Source organism: Zalophus californianus, chromosome 11 (genome assembly GCF_009762305.2).
Source record: "Zalophus californianus isolate mZalCal1 chromosome 11, mZalCal1.pri.v2, whole genome shotgun sequence".
Taxonomy (NCBI): Eukaryota; Metazoa; Chordata; class Mammalia; order Carnivora; family Otariidae; genus Zalophus; species Zalophus californianus.
In genome coordinates, this window is record NC_045605.1 from 99,023,921 (window position 1) to 99,047,225 (window position 23,305).

The window sequence follows — 23,305 nt, forward strand, 5'->3', positions numbered from 1 at the left end:
ATCAGCCCTCACAGTGGGCTGTCAGAGGAGGATGGAAGGCCTGTCTTCAACTTTGGGCCTCTACATTTCTGTCTAGTTCATATAGTACTGCCTCAATGGTTAGAGCAAGTTCTCACATGCAGGTGACTCTGAGGTGATATGGTGTGCCAGGTGCATTATGGTGGCCGGGAATTTAAGGTCTCAGTTAGGAAGACCTGGTTAGGATCAGCTAGCTGTGTGATTTTGAGCATAGTGGACATGACATTCCTAGTTGAATTCTTGGTATATGGTAAATAACCTATAAGTGATTGGAACAGTTGCTTTTGTTTTAGGATTTTAGAATTTAAAGACTTTGTTTAGAGGTGCTAAATAGTATGGCTAGTAAGAGGTTGTATCCAGACTCTCTGAGTTTGAAGTCTCAAGTTTTTGAAAACTGTTTCCCATATCTGTCTATTAACAGTAGCACAAGTTTGTTTGTTTGTTTGTTTAATATTTTATTTATTTATTTGACAGAGAGATACAGCAAGAGAGGGAACACAAGCACGGGGAGTGGGAGAGGGAGAAGCCGGCTTCCTGTGGAGCAGGGAGCCCGATGCGGGCCTCGAGCCCAAGACCCTGGGATCATGACTTGAGCAGAAGGCAGATGTTTAATGACTGAGCCACCCAGGAGTCCCAACAGTAGCACAAGTTTTATTCTTTATTCATTAAGTTAGTTAAAGAAGCACTGATGCTTCTTGGTTCCCCTTTCAGCTGGGGCTACCCACTGATGAGGAAGGGAGTTGGCGATGTTGGTGATTTTCTCTATGAAGGTAACTATTGGCTTGACTAAAACTTGTTTCCTGAAGAGCAAAGATGTGCCCTTACTGCACTTTTTCCTCAGAAGGAAGGTAAAACTTTGGAAGCTTTTGAGTGGCTTGCCTCCATTTAGTAAACATCCTCAAGGTCAGCCATTGGTCTCTTTCTGCCTGTGAAAGGTTTTCTGATTGGATTCTCAAGCACTGTTAGCCTATTATGCTCTTCAAATTCTTTATCGTCAATGTTTTGCCTTAAGTAATATTATTTAGTTCTGTCCCCCCATATTTAAATTCTATGATTAATTTGTTAGATAACATATGTATAATGATTTCACTGTACCTTTTACATATCATGTTTTACTGAAACATGTTTCTTTTCTTCCAGCTGAAAGTTTCCTTACTGTTTTGAGACGTTCTTCAGAGCTCCTTCTTTGCTTATAATTCTTTGTCAAGCTGCTTCTTATTCCTCATGCAACTATGCTTTCTTCAGGCTCTTCTTTCAATGCATCCAAATAAGCAACCTATAATTGAATTCAGCTCTGAATCCAACTGGAGAGTTTTCACACAATAACCATTAGGCCCATTAAAAGTAGGCTTCTGTCACGTGAGACTCCCAGAATGCTTGACCTGTCCATTTTGCTGCGATTCCTGCCCCATGTGTCCCATACAAGTGGGTACATGTTGTAAGAAGTCTGGCCTCGGAGTTTTTGGTGTTTGACTCTGAAATAGCTCTATACTCTCAATTTAAGTGCAGGTATAATTTGTTTTTCCCCACTTGGGCTTAATTTGGTCATTGGCTCTTTGAAATTTATTACAAACAAGATATGAGCCATGTGATCATGGAATGTTTTGCTTCCCAGAAGCAGGTATGAATCCATACCTAATGACGTTCCATCTACATCTAATTGATGATGACTTGGTGCTTGCTATTCATGCAGTTTTATGGTATTGCAAATAAATATCTAATGGTAGAATTACTAGAGAATAGCTTAAAAATATTTTATTTATTTATTTGAGAGCGAGAGAGAGAATGGATGGGTGGGGGAAGAGCAGAGGTAAAGGGAGGGAAGCTGACTCCGTACAGAGCAGAGCCCAATGCAGGGCTTGATCCCACAACCCTGAGATCATGACCTGAGCTGAAACCAAGAGTCAGAAGCTCAACTGACTGAACCACCCAGGCACCCCTAGAAAATAGCTTATAATTAGCTTGAATAGATATCATCATCCTGGATTTCAAAGATTTTTGTACAAATGAACACTACTTTTAAGTAACCTATGAGTTCCATTCCTCATTTTTGTAATTTGTGGGTTTTTTTCTCTCTTTTTTCTCTTGATTGATCTTGATGAGGTTTTCTGAGTTTTATTAATTCTTTTGGAGAATTAACCTTTAGCTTTTTTACTATTCTCTATTTAAGAATGTTACTTATCTTTTTAATTATTTAAAGATTTTATTTATTTATTTGACAGAGAGAGAAAGAGAGAGAGAGAGAGCACAAGCATGGGGAGTAGCAGAGAGAGAGGGAAAAGCAGGTTCCCCGCTAAGCAAGGAGCCAGATGTGGGGCTCGATCCCAGGACCCTGGGATCATTACCAGACGCTTAACTGACTGAGCCACCCAGGTGCCCCAAGAATGATAGTTATGTCAGCCATTTAATTCCTTTGTTTATTATATCATTATCTCTATTTTGTTTGGATTTTACTTCGGTTTATTTTTCTGGATCTTGATTCCTGAGATACTTATAACTCATTGATTACTACACATAGCTGTTTTTAATAATAAAAGTGATATCACTACACATTCTACACATTTTTAAAATAACAATAAAAGATAGAGTGTTCTTCTTAAGGCCAATAAATTCAACACCTTAGACTGAATGAAAAAATTCTTTTAATGATATAAACTACCCAAGCTCCTGAAAGTTAAAGATACATATTCTCCGTGATATTTATTTACATCTTAAAACAATTTAATTTATTGCATTGTCTTCACACCCTCTGTCCAAATAGCTTTGGTAGTGAATTTTACCCAATATTAGAGAAAAATAGTTTCTATTCTACACAAACACAATAATAAAACAGAAGTGAATACATCTAGGGGCGCCTGGGTGGCTCAGTTGTTAAGCGGTTGCCTTCGACTCAGGTCATGATCCCAGGGTCCTGGGATCGAGCCCCGGGTTGGGCTCTCTGCTCCGCGGGAAGCCTGCTTCTCCCTCTCCCACTCCCCCTGCTTGTGTTCCCTCTCTCGCTGTGTCTCTCTCTGTCAAATAAATAAATAAAATCTTAAAAAAAAGTGAATAGATCTAAACTCATTTCATCTGTCCAGCATTTCTTTGATACTTCTAAATTATGCTAGGTTTTCTATACATTCATTAGAATTTTCTATACAGATACGTGTGTCATGGTGAAAATTGCCAGTTCTGCCAAGCTCTTGTTCAGTATGAGAGACTCTTTTTCATGTGAGCTTAGCTTGGTTGTGCCATATAAGATCAATATGTAACATCAATTGCATAGTTTGTACTGGAACCTCCCAAACAGAAATTGGATTTTTAAAATTCCATTTCCAATAGCATCAAATATACAATATACCTAAAGAAAAATGTGACAAGATAGGAGCGAGACATATGCTAAAATTTTGATAGACACTATGTTGAGAGTGTATGTAGAACTTAATAAATAGAAGTATTGTGCTCATGGGTCAGATGACTCAATACTCTTTGTTTTTTTTTAAAAAAAGATTTTATTTATTTATTTGACAGAGAGAGAGGCAGTGAGAGAGGGAACACAAGCACAGGGAGTGGGAGAGGGAGAAGCAGGCTTCCTGCTGAGCAAGGAGCTAGATGTGGGACTCGATCCCAGGATCCCGAGATCATGACCTGAGCCGAAGGCAGACGCTTAACCATCTGAGCCACCCAGGCGCCCGACTCAATACTCTTTGGATATGAATCCCCAAATACGTGGTTAGATTCAAGCAATCTCATATAAAATATGAATGGGTATGTGTTCATTATTTTCCAACGTGATCTAAAATGTATAGAGCAATGTAAAGAAACTTAATTAGGTCACACAATTTAAAAAAAAACAAAGCTGGAGAACTTACATTACTTCAGTTCTAGGTATATTATAAGGTTGCTGTATACAAAACAGTGTGTTATTCTCATGAAGCTAGACAAGCAGATCAATGGGCCAGACTAGAGAGTCCAGAAACAGACCTGCATGCATTGGTCAACTAATTCTCAACAGGGGTCTGTAGGCAATTTAGTGGAGAAAACACAGTCTCCACAACGAATGGCAGCAGAAGTGTTAGACATTCATATGTACCCACAGCAACAACACCACAGAAATCCATGCATCACAGCTTATACAAATTCAATTCCAAATGGAACACAGACCAATACATAAAAGGGAGATGCATAATACATTTAGAATAAAACACAAGGCAAGATCTTTGTGACCTTGGATTAGAAAAATAATTTTTAAATATAATATCAATGGTGTGGTCCATATACAAAAAGATAAAATGCACTTCAACAAAATTAAAACTTTTTCAGCAGAACAAGTTTAGGACGAGGGGTGAATTCAAGACTCGGGGATATTGATGGAACACCTTATATGTCTCTAACGGGAGTCCTGGACTGTGTCTGTCAGGGGAGGACATGGAAGATATGACCGGCCGTCTTCTCTGTGGGTTGATACAAGCTAGCTGGAGTAAAGCTTGGTCAACATCGGGCACGGTGTTGAAATGGACAAGCTGTAAAATCGTCAAGATTTGATATCCTCAAAGGACTGCTGAAGGCCTATGTAGGGGAGGAAAGCTTTTCAGTTTTTCCCTTCTCTGTTCTTTAGCTGGTCTAACAATTAAATTGACAGAAGACAGATTATCAGGAGAAAAACAAATGTTAATTTCACATGTATGGGAGCCCCAAAGAAATGAAACTCCCTGATAGCCAGAGAACTGAGGTTTATATGCGGTTCTGAGCTAAGGAGAAGGGGGTAGGAATTCAATGGGCACAGAGGGGAATTTGAACAAGCAACCCTGCAGAATCCGCCACAGTTTACCATGCCTACCCCACACTCTTTGTAGTTATCTCTGGTGGTACCTCTCTTCCTGGACAAGGCCCTCTGTCTAAATTCTTTTAGGCAGTTAGTGGGGAAGAAAAAAAAAAACTGCTTTTGAATCCTTTGACCTCATTGTTTTCAGCTCAGAACAATCCATATGTCAAAGTGGCACACTGGGGAAGCCTGCCCTGAACCCCATCAGTTAGAATCCTTCATTAACTCAGGGTTACTAAACTTTCAGAACCTGGAAGCAAGCATTAAATTTAGAAATATCCATTTTCTTCTTTAATGGCTATTTGAGCCAGTTATTTAGACTTTAGTAAATTCTGTGTTCTTTTTGCATAATAGTGGTAATAATACTTATGTCAAAATATGCACAATTGTGTTAAATAATTTAATGAATTTTTTAAAGATTTTGTTTATTTATTTGAGAGACAGTGAGAGAAGGAGTGGAGTGGAGGAGAAGAGAGAGAAGCAGCCTCCATGATGATGTGGGGCTCAATCCCAGGACCTCGAGGACTGAGAGCCGACGTTACACATTTAACTGACTGAGCCACTCAGGTGCCCCTTTCTCTGAATTTTTTTTTTTTTATCTTTTTTACTTCTCCTACCTTCCAAGTTCATGGGGAAAGAAATGTTTATTGTTCTATCATTCCTTTCCTTTGTCTCCCACCCCCCCAACCATTGATTCCAACAATGTTAGTCCCAAACCATGAAGAGTTTTGCACCCCTTCTCATACTACAGGTCATTGATTGTATTGATTTAACTACTCTATAAACATAAGATCTTGATAATGGATCATACTTGGACTATAAATGCTTGTGTATGGTTCTTTTTGTTCTATCTCATCTCAAATTTTCCTGAAAGCTAACCAAAAACTATTATTACAGGCTACACTGTTTTTCCTTTAATTCTTCAGAAAGCGGGATGAATACAGGACTGTCAAAATTTCCAGAACTGCTCTGAATATGGCCTTTTTGGGTCTCCAGAGAAATAGTGCCTGAACAAGCTAATGCAAAGGTAGAAAGCAACACCCAGGGCAACCAAGGATATCACTTTGGACAGTGGTTTAGCAACATTTGGCCAGGATCTGTTTAGAAATGCCTTGGGAATGTAATTACTTACAGCTTTCAAAGAATTATTAATTTCTCTGTTGTCACTTAAGTTTATATTCTGTTGGTCCCAAATTTTCTTCAGGAATAGGCATAAAATCAATGATTTCCTGGACCTAAATAATCTTGTTAGGTTTTGCAGGAATTAAAAAATACTATTAATTTTTTAGTGAGCTAGCCTTGAGATCTTAAATCAGCATTTGAAATTCCTAGCCTACTTTCCTCGGGCATAACAACGCCTTTCTTCATCACTGATAGGTTTAGTAAATATTTGAAGTCCACTTCCCTTGTAAAACTGTAGAACGTGTCCGTCACATTGAGATTTCCAAAATATTTGTGGAAAATTAATGTGGATGTGTTTGAATTACTGATTTATAATTCTCTCCATTTTATTCCAGATTTTGATGCTGGGGCTGATTTGGCACAGTGAGTATCTAGGGGATGGAATTCTGCCTGATGTAGCCTAAAACTAACCTGGCAGCCACATGACTCTTACAGTTAGTGAACTATCCTTGTCACCTTCATTTGGGACAGGACCGCCAATGAAGAGCTTGACTAATTATATGCTCTTAGTCTATATAATTTCATTCTGAAGACTCTAACGACTTTTGCAATATTTGGTAATTCATTTATATAAAAATGCTTTAGCATATGTTTGTTTTAATTGTGTATTATTTGTAAGCAAGATTCCAGTTAATAACATTGAAATTAAAGCATTCTAATTGGAAGTGGATTTCATTGTGTCCCATTCTTGTACTTATGTACAACCCTTCATATTGCTGTTACGAAATAGGCCTGTTTATGCTTGTATATTTACAAAATGAAGAATTTCCTATGTTTCAAATATATTTCCTATATTCCTTGCCATCTTAGAATAGACTAATTTCACCTGAGTGAACCAAGTTAAGTTCACAGCATGCTGTTCTGTTACACTAAGGGAGATATGAACGTGAGATGGAAGCTTTAATTTTTTTATGTATTTGAGAGAGAGAGAGATAGAGCACAATGTGGGGGAGAAGCACAGGGAGAGGGAGAAGCCGACTCTCTGCTGAGCAGATAGCAGGATGTAGGGTTTGATTCCAGGACCCTGAGATCATGGCCTGAGCCAAGGGCAGCTGCTTAACTGACTGAACCATCCAGGCACCCATGATGGAAGCTTTAATTTAAACATAAGAGCCTCTATTCTTATACTGATAGTTTAACCAAAAGTGCACTCAGAATTTTTATTTAGTATTACCAAAGAAATAAAGCAATCATTTAATTATATTTTTATAGTGCAAAAAAATCAAGCTAAGGGTTAGTGTTAAGCATTCCCTAAGAGGAGCAATCTGCCGTCCAACTCACCTAAATGTTTTCCTCAACAGATTGTTGAAATTGAAGTTTACCTGATGAGTTAGAAATCCATGTTATGAATTTTTTTTTTTTTTATTTTCCCACTCGCCTTGGTTGTGTGTGGGTGCATGACACTTTCTGTGGTTCTAAACTAATCCATTTTCAACCACACGTGTCTCTGGCTATTTCATATTACCTCATGTATTCCTCATTAAAATTCTGAATTTTGTAATGATCTCTTAATTGTAAAAGGAGTAAGATGAAGTTTAAAGAGATGGAGCAATTCGCTCAAGGATTGCACTGGTCAGTTTCTTTAAGACACCTCAATGTTTCTGCCTCTTCCTGTGTTGCTAATGTTCTAACCACTTGTTCAGTGGTTGCCTGATGTTCTTTATGCCTCAACTGTAATTTCAGTTTTTACCTGAAGGGTCCATAATATCTCTGCCATCAAAATGTTTTTATGACAATAATTCCCCTCTCTTTTTCCCTTTTACATCTGCTCTCTGCAGCGATCATGTATAATATTCCCTCAGGTTACAGGGTGAGATAGATATGTAGCACTATTGTGGATTCAATGCCAATGATGGTCTAGAAATAAGGAAGAATCCTGATTTAAGCAATTTACATGTTTGTAAAACTGAAGGAAAATTATTTAAAATGATTTAGAATGAGAGAATTCCCTCTAACATTTATGTTAAATAGTCCATATATCTTTATTTCCATAAATACTCAGAAAGACAGACTAGGTGCCTGTTCACCCATCATCTTGCGTATTCTTTTTTATTCAGGTATGGGTTCAGAATAGTCTTTTCATGCTTTTCTGATGACACCCATCATCATCCCATTCAGCTCTCTTCCATGAAATTAGTCCCAAACTGAGGGGGAATCAGGACTTCTTTTTTCAGGCATTCACAATGTATTACTTCCTGATCTTGAGAAATGCTTAGATTCTCTTGAACTGAGCTTCTTCTTTTTAAAATCAGAGATTTCAGGCACCTGGGTGGCTCAGTTGTTAAGCGTCTGCCTTCGGCTCAGGTCATGATCCCAGGGTCCTGGGATCGAGTTCCACGTCGGGCTCCCTACTTGGTGGGAAGCCTGCTTCTCCCTCTCCCACTCCCCCTGTTTGTGTTCTCTCTCTCACTGTGTCAAATAAATAAATAAAATCTTTGAAAAAAAAATTTAAAAAAATAAAATCAGAGATTTGGATTAATCAAGTGAATTGTGCCTTTAAATTGTTTGCAGTCTTCTTGTATAATGACTCTTTTTAAACTAAATTGTTTTAGGTAAATAACTGTATCTGAAAAATTAACATTATTTCCACCTCATTAACAAAGAATCGGCATCACTTGCAATGAATTGAAATAACTCCCTCTAACCTTTCAACTAAAGAGTAGTTAAGGTTAACTGCTGAATACTCTGTAACTCATCATTATTTTCAAAAAAAGTAGAACACACTAAAAATTACTCCTTGGTGAAGTTAGAATTTAGAATAATAATTTAAAGCAAAATTGCTCTCCTACAGTGGGGACCATTTTCTAAAAGCCTCTCTGTTAACTCTCTCTCTCTCTCTATATATATATATAATATAATATAATATAATATATAATAATATAATATAACATAATATAATATATATAAAGAGGGATAGCATATGTAAAAATATAGAGAGAAATTTACTACATATATGTGTATAGATGTATGTATCTATATATAATATTCTCTAGGACTATAAAACACATGGATATTAATTTTGAGATTCACTACTGTTGATAGTTTCTATACAACTTTGCTACAAAAGCTTTCTGGGTTTTTTAAAAATAGACACCTGGAGGCCGATATATGACTGTCCCAGCAGATCCAGAGAAATATAGAAAGTGCAGCAGCTGTTCAAACCCACTGGGGACAGATATTCCTCATCAATGTGGAAAATAATTCCTCAAAGTGCATTCTCTCTATTCTTCACGCATTTTGTACTGATTAAATAATATCTTAAAATTACACATCAGATGCAAAATATGCAAATACATGAATGTTTCATTTATTTTGTGTCAACAAATATCACTGAGTGCTACCCGACCACTAAGTTTGACTAACGTTATCTTCTGTATCATCCCTTTACTGATTTTAGGTCCTTAGATTGTATATAAAATGTGAAATTTTTGGCAAGAGCCATGACATATGCATGATTTGAACATATTTGGGCCAATTAATGATTTTATCTGTCCTTTAATGATTGTCATCACAAACTTCAATGACAGTATTTACATTTTTAAATTCTCTTTAACACATGAAATGTAAATAGGAGAAATGAATGAGATTGCTAATTATTTTCCACAATTGCAGTCATGAATAGACATTCTTTATTTTGCTGTATACTTTTCCCCATTCTTTGCTTTTTAAAATAACAGTGATTCCATTGGTTTGGTATGACCAATTGGCAATGTTTGATCACATAGCAGAAAAAGAGTGTGCTTTATACATATTAACCTTTAGCAGTTCAGGCTGGTACATATGCATTTCCTGAGGTTTCAGTCCCAGTATTTCATGGAATTTGATCAGAAAATGGTGAAAATAGCAATGTTGACCTCATGCATTAGGTACACATTTAAGATATATGCAACAAAACATTTTTTGACTTGGGACAATTTTTATAAATCTTCTTTCTTATCTAAATAATATAATTAATAATAATGAATGGTCTTTAATTTTCAGAACAAACCATTTAAATATTTAAAAATCATTATCAGTAAAATTGAGTAACATAAATAATCATTTCCATTATTCCCTTAAAGAATTATTACACAACACTTTTATAGAATCAAAGATAATAGAACAAGATAAAACAGCTTAATTTAAGAAATTAAGAATAATTATATTAATACGATATTCATGTCAATCTACTCTTAGTAAATTTATATCATTGTGTTCATACTGTTACATTTTCACCAAATTTCTGTTTATTTCCTTCAGATACATAACTCATTTGTGTGTAACATACAGCAAACTCAAGTATATGGAGAGGCAGAGAAAAATCTCAGAATTCATACTTCCAGGACTTTGGTATGACCAGAGCATACACATATTTTGCTTTGTGCTCTTTTTATTCTGTTATGTTGCCCTGTTGGCAGGACACCTTCTGATCCTTGTCTCCGTTCGATGCAGCCCTCTGTTTCACCAACCCATGTACTACTTCCTCAGCCACTGATCCTCTATGGACATCTGCTATACCTCTAGCATTACACCCAAATTAATTGGTGACCTACTGGGGGGACAAAAACTATCTCCTATGGCAATTGCATGCTACAGATCTTTACAATGCACTTCTTTGGAGGCATTGAGATCTTCATTCTTACCGCCATGGCCTTGATCGCTATGCTGCCATCTGCAGACCTCTCCACTACATGCTTATCATGAACGGGACCAGGTGCAATCTCCTGGTCTTAGCTGCTTGGACTGATGGGGCTTTCCATTCTTTTCCTCAATTATTGATGACAATCCAATTGCCATTTTGTGGTCCTAATGAAATCGATCACTACCTTTGTGATATCTTCCTTTTGCTCAAAGTTGCCTCCACTGATACCTACATCACTGGGGTCCTTGTGGTTGCCAATTCAGGTACGGTCGCCTTAGTTACCTTTGTTGTCTTGTTTGTTTCTTATGTCATTATATTGTTTAGTCTAAGACATCACTCAGCTGAGGGAAAACACAAAGCCCTCTCCACCTGTAGGTCTCATATCACTGGGGTCATCTTATTTTTTGGGCCTTCAATCTTTGTTTACCTTCGACCTCCAGCCACTTTCCCTGAGGACAAAGTATTTGCTCTATTTTATACCATCATTGCTCCTATGTTCAATCCCTTAATCTATACACTGAGAAATACAGAGATGAAAAAAATGCCATGAGGAAAGTTTGGTGTCAAACATTATTTTCAAAGGAAGCATGCAATTAGTTTGAGGAAACATATGGCTAAGCAACTTTATTTAAAAAATGGGCTTGATGTAACTAAATGAGCTAAGAATTATTTGATAGTCTTTATATTCTATTGCTATCATGAACAGAATGCATGAAAGAAAGAAGAATTAGAAAGGAATTTAAAGGAATAGCTAAATGAATCCTAATTCCTACATACCAGGATTAATTAAAAACTCAATTTTGTGGAGTATTAAGGAGATGTGGATATGATTACCTGCAGAAAAAACTCTCTGGGCCAAAGCAAATAAGGCAACACTATTCAGTCAGTGAATTTTAAAGGCAAAATAATTTTAATGATAATTCTATTAGAAATCCTGGGCTTATATGCCAGTCATCATAGTGATATACATTCTGTACTAGTGTTGCAGTTGAAATCTAAATTAAAATAATGACTTTAAATCATCACGAGTACCTTTATGATAAAACATTCATTTATACTTCCTCTAGTGGCGTTTAGAAATCAGTTGTGTAACGAAGAAATCAGTATAGTAGAACTTGTTTTAAAGTGACTCCTGGTAATCAATTCTTCTGAATTCATATTAAAAATAATAGTAATACCTAATTAAGGCAGAGCAAGAGTCAATAATTGAGGGTGCTAAAAACATAATTATTTGTTATTGCACCTATTAACCAGAATATAAAACGTTTCCCATAAAACCTAAGGGACTGAATAATAAAATGTAAAGGTTGACAAACCCCTACCTGCCTTCAATTGATAAGTAAGTGCAAAGTTATTGGATTCAGAATTGAAAACTTTGTCTGGTATAAGGAGAAAAAAAAAAGCCTAGCAAAAGACAGATTAAGACATGGTCTACCAACAAAAGCAAACTAAAGTACATTTTGCAAGCACATTTTGGCTGCATATAGATGGTTATAGCTGTTTTATTTATAATTGCCAAACCTCTGAAACAACCAAGACGTCCCTCCACAGGTGAATAGATAAATAAATTGTGATTTATCTGGAAAATGGGCTATATTATTCAGCGCTAAAAAGAAATGAGCTATCAAGAAACAAGATGATATACAGGAAATTTAAATGTATATTACTAAGTGAAAGAAGCCAATCTGAAAAGGCTACATATTATGTGATTGGAACTATATGAATCCTGGAAAAGGCAAAACAATGGAGACATTGACATCAGTGTTTGCCAAAGGTTAGTGTGGAGGGTAGAATGAATAGGCAGAGCACAGAGGATTTTTAGAGCAGGAAGCACATCTGTATGTTACTAAGGTTGTGGATACATGCCCTTATACATGTCAAAACCCGTAAAATGTAGTACATCAAGTGTGAAGCCTAAATGAAAAGTATATTTGGGGAGATAATGATGTGTGAGTAGGTTCCTTTGATAGTAACAGATGTATCACTCTGTTGGGAGAGGTTATCTGTATGTGGGGACAGGGATTATGTGGAAAATATTTGTCCTTATTGCTCAGTTTTACTATGAACCTAAAACTGCTTTAAAAATAAAGTTTATTAATTAAAAACATACACTATGTCATGATAGATATATTAAAATATGTAAGTAGAATAAAGAAGAGACATCTGAAAAAGACTTTCTACAGAAACAGTTTAAGAAAGACCTTTTTTGCATGCTTGATAGGATTTAAAGTTCCCTTAAGAAACACAGCAAATATCATTATAGAGAAGATGCTACATAACAGGATTTTTTTTAAATGAAGATGGCAAAAATATGGAAAGCGTTTTCGAATATCTAAGTAAAATGCAAGAGTTACGATCAGTCTGGAGGCACCATATAAATAGGTAGAAAGAGCAGAAAAAAGTAATGAGGAAGGTGAAATTAACCAGAGCTGTTAGAGCAGAGAGGAAGTAGACAGATAGTCTCAGTGGTTATTTACAAAGAAACAAAACTGTTGCCAGATTAAAACTTTTCTCCTAGGCAAGTTCCATACTGTTTAATTACTTAGCTGGACCAAAGAAAGCTGCCTCTAAAAATGAAATAGAATTTCAGATAATTAAACAGCAGATTCATTTTAAAGGCCTCTTCTATATAGGGGTTATTAATTTTTTTCATTATCATGCTTTCTTAATAATATGAATTTCTCCTTTAGAACATTAGTGATCAAAATTATTATTTGCAAACAATATTGACCTAGGGCTAATGATGTTTTCTGCTGCAAATCTAGACACACATTCCAAGTTAAGGAGACTTTAGAATTCTATCAAACCAACAATTTTCATAGAAATCACTTTGGGTTTATTACTGTGGCTTTCATGTTTAAGAAGTTGAGAGCATTGTCTTTTTTTTAATTGATATAAATGATGTATAACAGTATATTAGCTTCTTGTATACAACATAATGTATTGCAAAATAGTCACTGCAGTAAGTCTAGCTAACATCCATCACCACACATACTTGCAAATTATTTTCCTGTGACAAGAACATTTTAGATGCCAGTCATTTTTATTACACAACTATTTGCAAAAATTATATCCACATTTGTGTTTATTGATGTGAAAATGTTAACACAGTTTGCATGTTATAAGAAAGAAAACATAAACAGAAAAGAAAAAAGCATATAAACTTAAAAGTATTAAATGTAGCAAATTCCCTCTGTTGCAAATTCTTCATGAGGTGTAACAGAATTAAAATTCATGCTTGCAATGTTAGAATATCTTAATTTTTAAGAAGTTATACACAGATAATATAATATTTTATATTCACTAATGAGATTAAACTGCAAAGGATTTCGGGGCATCAATATGTGGCTTATATAATAAATTTGTATAAAAATTCAAATAAAATATTTTAAAGAAATGTAATGGCAGAATGGCACATTCTCATGAGTATGTTTTTTAAATAGATTTTATTTTTTAAAACAGATTTGGTTTGCAGAAACATTACACAAAAAGTACAGTGATTTCCCAAATATACACTCTGCCCCTCACAATTTCTGTTTTCTGACATCTTGTAGTGGGTGGTACATTTGTTACCACTGCTGAACTAATATTGGTACAGTATTCCTGAAGTCTGTAGCTTACATTAGTATTTACTCTTGGTGTTGTCGAGTTTTATGGATTTTGATATATACATTATGTCATGTATCCATCATTACAGTATCATACAGAATAGTTTCCCTTCCCAAAAATGTCCCATGCTCCACCTATTCACCCCTTCTCCTTTATCCCTGAGTCTCTGCCAACCAGTGATTTTTTTTTTACTATGACCAGTTTTTCCTTATCAAGAAAAGAAATTCATAATCCATGTCTCTGATGTAAATATTACTGTTTCAAAGCCTAAATATCAGCTTTTGGGGTATCTCATTTATTGTTTTAGTATTTAATATTTTAAAACTCACTATTATCTACTGCTTACACTCTCTACTTCTGCCACATAAATATATCATCTTTAATTTGGGTCATCTATGTTATAATTATAATAATGTTATAGACAAATCACTATAATTGGTATGATTCAAAAGAAACCTAACACCCCCGAAATTAGAAGGGATTAAGATAGGAGCATAAAGTAGATTTTACTAAAAGAATACTAATAGGCATATAAACCCAGCCACTAAAGCCTTCTTAATATCAAAGAACAACCTCAGAAACATGAATTTTCTCACCAAGTTCTGTTACTGTTCTAGAAGAATGTAGGTAAACATATAAGATTTCAGAATATAGGGACGCCTGGGTGTCTCAGTCAGTTGAGTGTCTGACTCTTGATTTCAGGTAAAGTCATGATCTCAGGGTTATGGGATCCTCATCTCGGGCTCCATGATCAGTGGGAGTCTGCTTGAGATTCTCCCTCTGCCTCTTCCCCCACTCATGTGATCTCCGTCTTTCTCTCTCTGTCTCTATGAAATAAATAAATAAAGCTTTAAAAAAGGGGATTTCAGAATATAACCCCAAGAATTGTAGGGGTGATTGTCAGATTACATATTGTCCTTTACAACACGAAGCTCCTATAATTATTCGAATCTGATACTTTCTATCAAGTCAGGAAGAGCAACTAAGCTGAAGGTTCATGGTCAGTTATGATGACATGGAAGTGCCTCATAAGGGAAACTGGAAGAGGGAAAGCCTGCAGTCTGTGGGTGCAAACATTCAGGGTGGTACAGAGCAACAGAGAACACCAGGAGTCCACATGAAGAGGGACAGGGCAAGCACTAGATCAAAACACCAGTGACTGGGCAGACAAGACAGGCAGAGACAGAATGGTGAAGAACATCTAAGGATACAGACCTCATGCACCTGTTTGTACCTTATGCTGTCTATTCCTCTACATAAAAGTGACTTCACACCAACCAGTGTGTGTGTTCATATTGCTCATTTTCCTGAAGGAAGTAGTGCTCATGTCCAAAGACAGGATTCTATTATCTCCACATTAAAAAGATTATATTCTTTATGGACTTCTAGGTAAATCCAAACTATGAAGAATGATTTGAAACTTCCTTTCATCTTTAGTCATCTGAAATCCACCTCTTGCTCCATAATTTCCTATGGTACTTTCAGTTCTGCATTCCTCGGAGTGTCAATCAGAGGGTTGAACAAAGGTGTTCCAAGTGTATAAAACACAGCTATCGTCTTATCCAGGGGGCAGGTGGTTGAAGGATGTGTGTATATGAGTATTCAAGGCCCAAAGAACAAGAAGATCACAATGATGTAGGAGAGGGCTTTTCTCCTCCCTTCAGCGCTGTGGTGTTTAGTGAATGCAAGATGGTAATATCAGCAGGACAGAACTCAGTGGGCGAATGGCCCCACTTTTGGACACTAGGAGTAAGTTGATCACATGGGTGTCTGCTCAGGCAAGTTTCAACAAGGGCTGCAAGTCACAAAACTAGTCATCGATCACATTGGGACCGCAGAAAGCTATACTCAAGGCCAGAAACATATGAGCTAAAGAATGCACACAGGACCTCACCCACACCATAGCCACCAGCTCCGCACAGACCTGTCCACTCATGATGGTTGTGTAGCGCAGGGGCTGACAGATGGCCACGTAGCGGTCAGCGGCCATGAGGCTAAGGATGAAGAACCTCAGGCAGCCAAAGAAATGGGATGAAAAGCCTTGCTTGTCTCATGCACTCATTGAAAGAGATAGTGGTTTTCTTCAAAAGTGCATCCACAATCATTCTAGGGACTATGGAAGTACAGAAACAGGTGTCAGGTTAGGATAGGTGGAAAAGGAAGAAGTACATTGGACCCCCGAGTGCCCGGCTGGTCTTGATAGTAGCAATCGTTAAAAAGTTACTCAACAACATCCCCAAATAGAAGCTCAAAAAGTGACAAACACTGTTTTCTTCCTAACAGGATCCTGGATCAACCCCAGCAGAAAAATGTATTCATATTATTCAGCTTCATGATCATGAATGAGGAGAAGGGAAAGTGTGAAAAGATTTATCTGCAAAAAAATAAAAGAATTAATTTATAGGGTGCTGTGCGATGTTATGGAATATTTTAAGCAAATTAACTCATGGTACTATGTGATATTGTGGTATATTTTAGGCAAAAATAAATATTCCTCATCATATACATTCTGTTTTTTTTTCATGTTACTGCAGAATATTTTGTTCTCAATTTTTAATGACCACTTCATTGATGCTATGAGTCCTGAGGTATGTTATTAATATGATAGTTTCCTTCAATACTCTTCAAATATACCTCTCTCTAGATTTGACATGATTCTGATTAATATTGCCAATTCAATGATTATAAAATTAGGATATGTGGCTCCATTCTATTATTTCCCTCAGCTTTTTATATTTAATAAATATTGGGGTCCTGTTTTGTATCATATGTCACTCAGCCTTTATGATATATTTGACTGCTCATGAAGGTTCAGGAATATTAATGCAACCTCACATGCCGTTCTGAACCCTATATAGAATGTCTTTTTTACACATATATATTCATATATCACATATTTGTCACACATATTTTTATAAATGTATGTTATTTGTAAATATATAATCTGCTTCTCTACATACCCTTTCAGATATAGCAGCTTTAAAAGAGGAACAGGAAATACAGCTTTTCAATAATAATAGGCTTCAACCTTCAGGCACATTTCTGATATTTAAGACTTGATAAGAAAGAACAGAAATGAATGTTCTTTCATGTTTAATAATATCTCACATATCCCTGTTTCTAGTTTTCTTTCTCTAATTTGTGAAAAGCAATCCTTAGAGCACTCAGAGCCTCTATAGATATATTTGTAAGTGAAAAAGGGAGAGATAAACTTCATAGTTCATATTTTCACAAATCAACTTTTTAGCTTAAGCATTTTAGATCTTGGGTCACTGCCTATGGGTGTCGCCTGGCAGTTGGTGTAGGACAAGATCGTGGTTGTAGTCCCCTAAACCCCACATTAATGGAACAAGACAGAGAAGCAGAAATGGGAGGGAGATCTGCTTTTTAAAAAGAACATAGTTTATGGTCAGTAACTGACTTCTCCCTTCAATTTTTTTCAGTTCTAAAAGAGAGGAAGGCAAACCATAAGAGACTCTTAACTACAGAGAATAAACCGAGGGTTGCTGGAGGGGAGGTGGGCGGGGGGTGGACCAAATAGGTAATGGGTACAAGGAGAGCGCTTGTGATGAACACTGGGTGTTGTATGTAAGTGATGAATCACTAAATTCTACCCCTGAAAGCAATATTATACTATGTGTTTAACTAACTAGAATTTAAATCAAGACTTGAAACAAACAAACAAAAATTCTTATTCTGTCCTACCTTAAAGAATGCACATTTTGCTAAAACTAATGGAAAATTATTTCAAAAGGATTTGGAATCAAGAATGCTGGGCTATATACCTATATTAACTGCAAAGTATATCTCCTCAAATATTCTCCAAGACAGATTGGGTGTTTGGTAGTCAGTCACCTTGCATACTTGTTCTGTTGGGATGAAGATTCAAAATGTTTCCCCTCCCTGCTGGTCTCCAGGACACCCCATTTTGCTCTTCTCTCAAACATGGGATGCAGCCCTAGACTGAGTAGGAATCAGTGTATCTGTCCTGCAATAACCACAGGGCCTTACTTTTTTATGACCAGGAATTATTTAGATTGCCTTGATCTGTGTCTCATTTATTGAAAATTAAGGGTTTAGATATGTCCCATGATATTGCATTTAAGTTGTTCACCAACCTACTTATTTAAGAGTTACCTTAAACTAATTGGTTTTGGGTAAATAAATCTATGTATAAAGTAAACAAAGAAACAGCATTGGATATAATAAGGTGAGGAGAAGACTGATCAATGACCCCCAAATTTATTCACCTCTATTTATGTACTGTTCACTGTTGAACGCTAGGAGCCTGATAATAATTTTTGCTTTGTTAACAGTAAGGGGTAGGAAGCCTTATAGCAATTCAAGTCATAGTCTGAACAAGTTGAGTTTCTTTTTTCCTTGATGAAATTAGAGTTTTATAATAACTTAGAGTAGAATTGGTTTCTCGGAGTACGGGCCATTTTTAAATGCTATACAAATGACCTATTCACCAGCTAAAATGATGTTAAAGGCATTGGTTTTGAAATTGTGAATCCTGGGATCTGATGGCTTCTAATAAACTTTGCTCTAAAAGCCATCTGCTTTTTAAAGTCATCTGGAGTGGTGCCTGGGTGGCCCAGTCATTAAGCATCTGCCTTTGGCTCAGGTCATAGTCCCAAGGTCCTGAGATCAAGCCCCGCATCGTGCTCCCTGTTCCGCGGGAAGCCTGCTTCTCCCTCTCCCACTCTTCCTGCTTGTGTTCCCTCTCTTGCTGTGTCTCTCTCTGTCAAATAAATAAAATCTCTCTTTTTTTTTAAAGTCATCTGGAGCTACATTTCAGCTAAGGTTGAAAATGTTTGCATTCACACTGGGTATCAATTTGTCCACTGGATAAAACTGTTCCCAGAGTGCATTCTCTCTAGTCTATACTCTATTTCCTAATGTGTCAAGATGGTACAAAACATACAAATTTGTGAATTTTTCATCCATTCATTAATGTAACAAATAGTCACTGAGTGCTGACAACAAAACTCCCTTAAAGCTACAATCTTTTTAAAAATTTTTTTATTGTTATGTTAATCACCATGCATTACATCATTAGTTTGTGATGTAGTGTTCCATGATTCATTGTTTGTGCATAACACCCAGTGCTCCACGCAGAACGTGCCCTCTTTAATACCCATCACCAGGCTAACCCATCTGCCCACCCCCTCTCCCCTCTAGAACCCTCAGTTTGTTTTTCAGAGTCCATTGTCTCTCATGGTTTGTCTCCCCCTCCGATTTACCCCCCTACATCTTCCCCTCCTGCTATCTTCTTTTTATTTTCTTAACATATATTGCATTATTTGTTTCAGAGGTACAGATCTGTGATTCAACAGTCTTGCACAATTCACAGCGCTTACCATAGCACATACCCTCCCCAATGTCTATCACCCAGCCACCCCATCCCTCCCACCCCCCACCACTCCAGCAACACTCAGTTTGTTGCCTGAGATTAGGAATTCCTCATATCAGTGAGGTCATATGATACATGTCTCTCTCTGATTGACTTATGTCACTCAGCATAACACCCGCCAGTTCCATCCACGTCATTGCAAATGGCAAGATCTCATTCCTTTTGATGGCTACATAATATTCCATTGTATATATATACCACTTCATCTTTATCCATTCATCTGTCGATGGACATCTTGACTCTTTCCACAGTTTGGCTATTGTGGACATTGCTGTTATAAACATCAGGATGCTCGTACCCCTTCAGATCCCTACATTTGTATCTTTGGGGTAAATACCCAGTAGTGTAATTGCTGGATCATATGGTAGCTCTATTTTCAACTTTTTGAGGAACCTCCATACTGTTTTCCAGAGGGGTTGCACCAGCTTGCATTCCCACCAACAGTGTAGGAGGGTTCCCTTTCTCTGCATCCCCACCAACATCTGTCGTTCCCTGACTTGTTAATTTTAGCCATTCTGACTGGTGTGAGGTGGTATCTCATTGAGGTTTTGATTTGGATTTCCCTGATGCCGAGTGATGTTGAGCAGTTTTTCATGTGTCTGTTGGCCATTGGGATGTCTTCTTTGGAAAAATGTCTGTTCATGTCTTCTGCCCATTCCTTGATTGGATTATCTGTTCTTTGGGTGTTGAGTTGGTGAAATTCTTTATAGATTTTGGATACTAGCCCTTTATCTGATATGTCATTTGCAAATATCTTCTCCCATTCTGTCACTTGTCTTTTGGTTTTGTTGCCTGTTTCTTTTGCTGTGCAAAAAGCTTTTTATCTTGATGAAATCCCAATAGTTCATTTTTGCCCTTGCTTCTCTTACCTTTGGCGATGTTTCTAGGAAGAAGTTGCTGTGGTTGAGGTCGAAGAGGTTGCTGCCTGTGTTCTCCTTTAGGATTTTGATGGACTCCTGTCTCACATTGAGGTCTTTCAACCATTTTGAGTCAATTTTTGTGTGTGGTGTAAGGAAATGGTCCAGTTTCATTCTTCTGCATGTGGCTGTCCAATTTTCCCAACACCATTTGTTGAAGAGACTGTCTTTTTTCCATTGGACATTCTTTCCTGCTTTATCCAAGATTAGTTGACCATAGAGTTGAGGGTCCATTTCTGGGCTCTCTATTTTGTTCCATTGATCAATGTGTCTGTTTTAGTGCCAGTACCATACTGTCTTGATGATGACAGCTTTGTAATAAAGCTTGAAGTCCGGAATTGGGATGCCTCCAGCTTTGCTTTTCTTTTTCAACATTCCTCTGGCTATTCAGGGTCTTTTCTGGTTCCATAGAAATTTTAGGATTATTTGTTCCATTTCTTTGAAAAAAGCGGATGGTATTTTGATGGGGATTGCATTGAATGTGTAGATTGGTCTAGGTAGCATTGACATCTTCACAATATTTGTTCTTCCAATCCATGAGCATGGAAGTTTTCTCCATTTCTTTGTGTCTTCCTCAATTTCTTTCATGAGTATTTTATAGTTTTCTGAGTACAAATCCTTTGCCTCTTTGGTTAGATTTATTCCTAGGTATCTTATGGTTTTGGGTGCAATTGTTAATGGGATTGACTCCTTAATTTCTCTCTCTTCTATCTTGTTGGTGTATAGGAATACCACTGATTTCTGTGCATTGATTTTATATCCTGCCACTTTACTGAATTTGTGTATGAGTTCTAGCAGTTTTTGGGTGGAGTCTTTTGGGTTTTCCACATAAAGTATCATATCATCTGCCAACAGTGAGAGTTTGACTTCCTCTTTGCTGATTTGGATGCCTTTGATTTCTTTTTGTTGTCTGATTGCTGTGGCTAGGACTTCTAATACTATGTTGAATAGCAGTGGTGATAGTGGACATCCTTGCCACATTTAAAGCTACAATCTTGTATCATCTTCTTTTATTGACTTTTATTGTCTAGATTGTATATAAAACATGAAATTTCTATAAAAAAGCCATAAAATATGATCAACTCAAAGACGCTTGGGCAATTCTATATTTTGACCCTAAGCACATATTTAAAAATGTGCAAAAGGTTTTGCTTTTTTTTAAACTTTTGTAAATTAAACTTGTGTTACCTAAATAATATAACTAGAAGTTATATTTGTTTGCTTTAAGATAATCTAACATTTTTAAATAATCATTTGTCTTATTGATAGTAAAGTTGAAAAAGTATATTATTATATCCATTTCACATTAGAATTCACAACTGATTTGTAAAATATAGTACATAATAAAAAGGAAAGTTAATTCTACATAATGGGAATAGTTTATGTTAATTTTCAATAATGCCCAACCATTTTTTTGGCAAACTTTATTTTATTATCGTGTTGCTAATTTTTTACACAAATTAATGTTTTCTTTCTTTTCAGATATTTGCAAACTAAAATATATGCAGAAACAGAAGAATGTCTCAGAATTCATCCTTTTAAGATTGTTTTACAATTATGATATACAAATATTTTGTCCTGTTCTCTTCTTACTCTGTTATGTTGCCCTGTTGGTAGGAAAACTTATCTCCTTTTTTTTTTTTAATGTTATCTTAGTCACCATACAGTACTTCACTAGTTTTTGATGAAATGTTCCATGATTCATTGTTTGCATATAACATCCAGTGCTCATTGCAATTCATGCAGCCCTCTTTTTCACCAACTGATGTACTATTTCTTCAGTCACTTATCCTTTATGGACCTATGCTACACCTCTTGTATGACACCCAAACTGATCAGGGACCTGCTAGTGGGAAGAAAAGCCATCTCCTATGGTAATTGCATGTGACAGGTCCTTACCATACACTTCTCTAGAAGCACGGAGGTCTCTAACCTTACCATCTTGGCCTTTGAGCCCCACGTTGCCATCTACAAACTTCACCACGTACTTATCACAAATAGGACAAAGTGCAATCTCCTATCTTAGCTGTGTGGGCTGGTGGGGCTGTCCACTCCTTAACTCAGTTCCCTATGGCAATCCAGTTGCCCTTTTGTGGTCCTAACAAAATTGATCACTACTTTTATGGTATCTTCCCTTTGCTGAAAGTTGCCTGGATGATACCCACTTTGCTGGTGTCCTTGTAGTTGCTAATTCAAGACTGGTTACCTTAGTGAGTGGTTACCTTCTCTACCTGTGGGTCTCATATCACTGTGATGGTTTTATTATTTGGGTCTTCAATCTTAGCCTACCTTCCACCTCCAACCACTTTCCCTGAGTACGAAGTATTTACTCTATTTTACACCACCATTGCTCCTATGTTCAATCCCTTAGTCCACCCTCTGAGAAATTCAGAGGTGAAAAATGCTATGAGAAAAAACTGGTGCCAAACGTCATAGCTAAACATCTTTACTTAAAAAGGAGGAACAGTTAGATGTGGATGAGGGAGATAGGAAAGTATCCCACAGAGTAATTGTTCCATTGGTATCATTTATGGATGACAGAAATAGGATTTATGGATTACAAGTACCTGCTGGTCAAAGACAAATTCTACCATACAAAAATGGATTTGGAAATGTAGTTAATTTTGTGGGATTTTGAGATGGTGTCAGCAGAGTTAATATGCATAAAAAGCATTTGGGCTATAGCATTTAAAGCACTTCCATCTGATGTAAATTGAAAATTTTGACTAACTAGAATT

At 36.6% G+C, this 23,305-nt stretch overlaps 3 pseudogenes; 2 read left to right on the top strand and 1 right to left on the bottom strand.

Moving 5' to 3' along the window:
• Nucleotides 1-10,286: 10,286 nt before the first annotated feature.
• Nucleotides 10,287-11,222, top strand: LOC113914849 (annotated as a pseudogene).
• A 4,445-nt stretch (nt 11,223-15,667) lies between these two features.
• Nucleotides 15,668-19,281, bottom strand: LOC113915027 (annotated as a pseudogene).
• Nucleotides 19,282-22,069: 2,788 nt separating this feature from the next.
• Nucleotides 22,070-23,003, top strand: LOC113913576 (annotated as a pseudogene).
• Nucleotides 23,004-23,305: the final 302 nt, after the last annotated feature.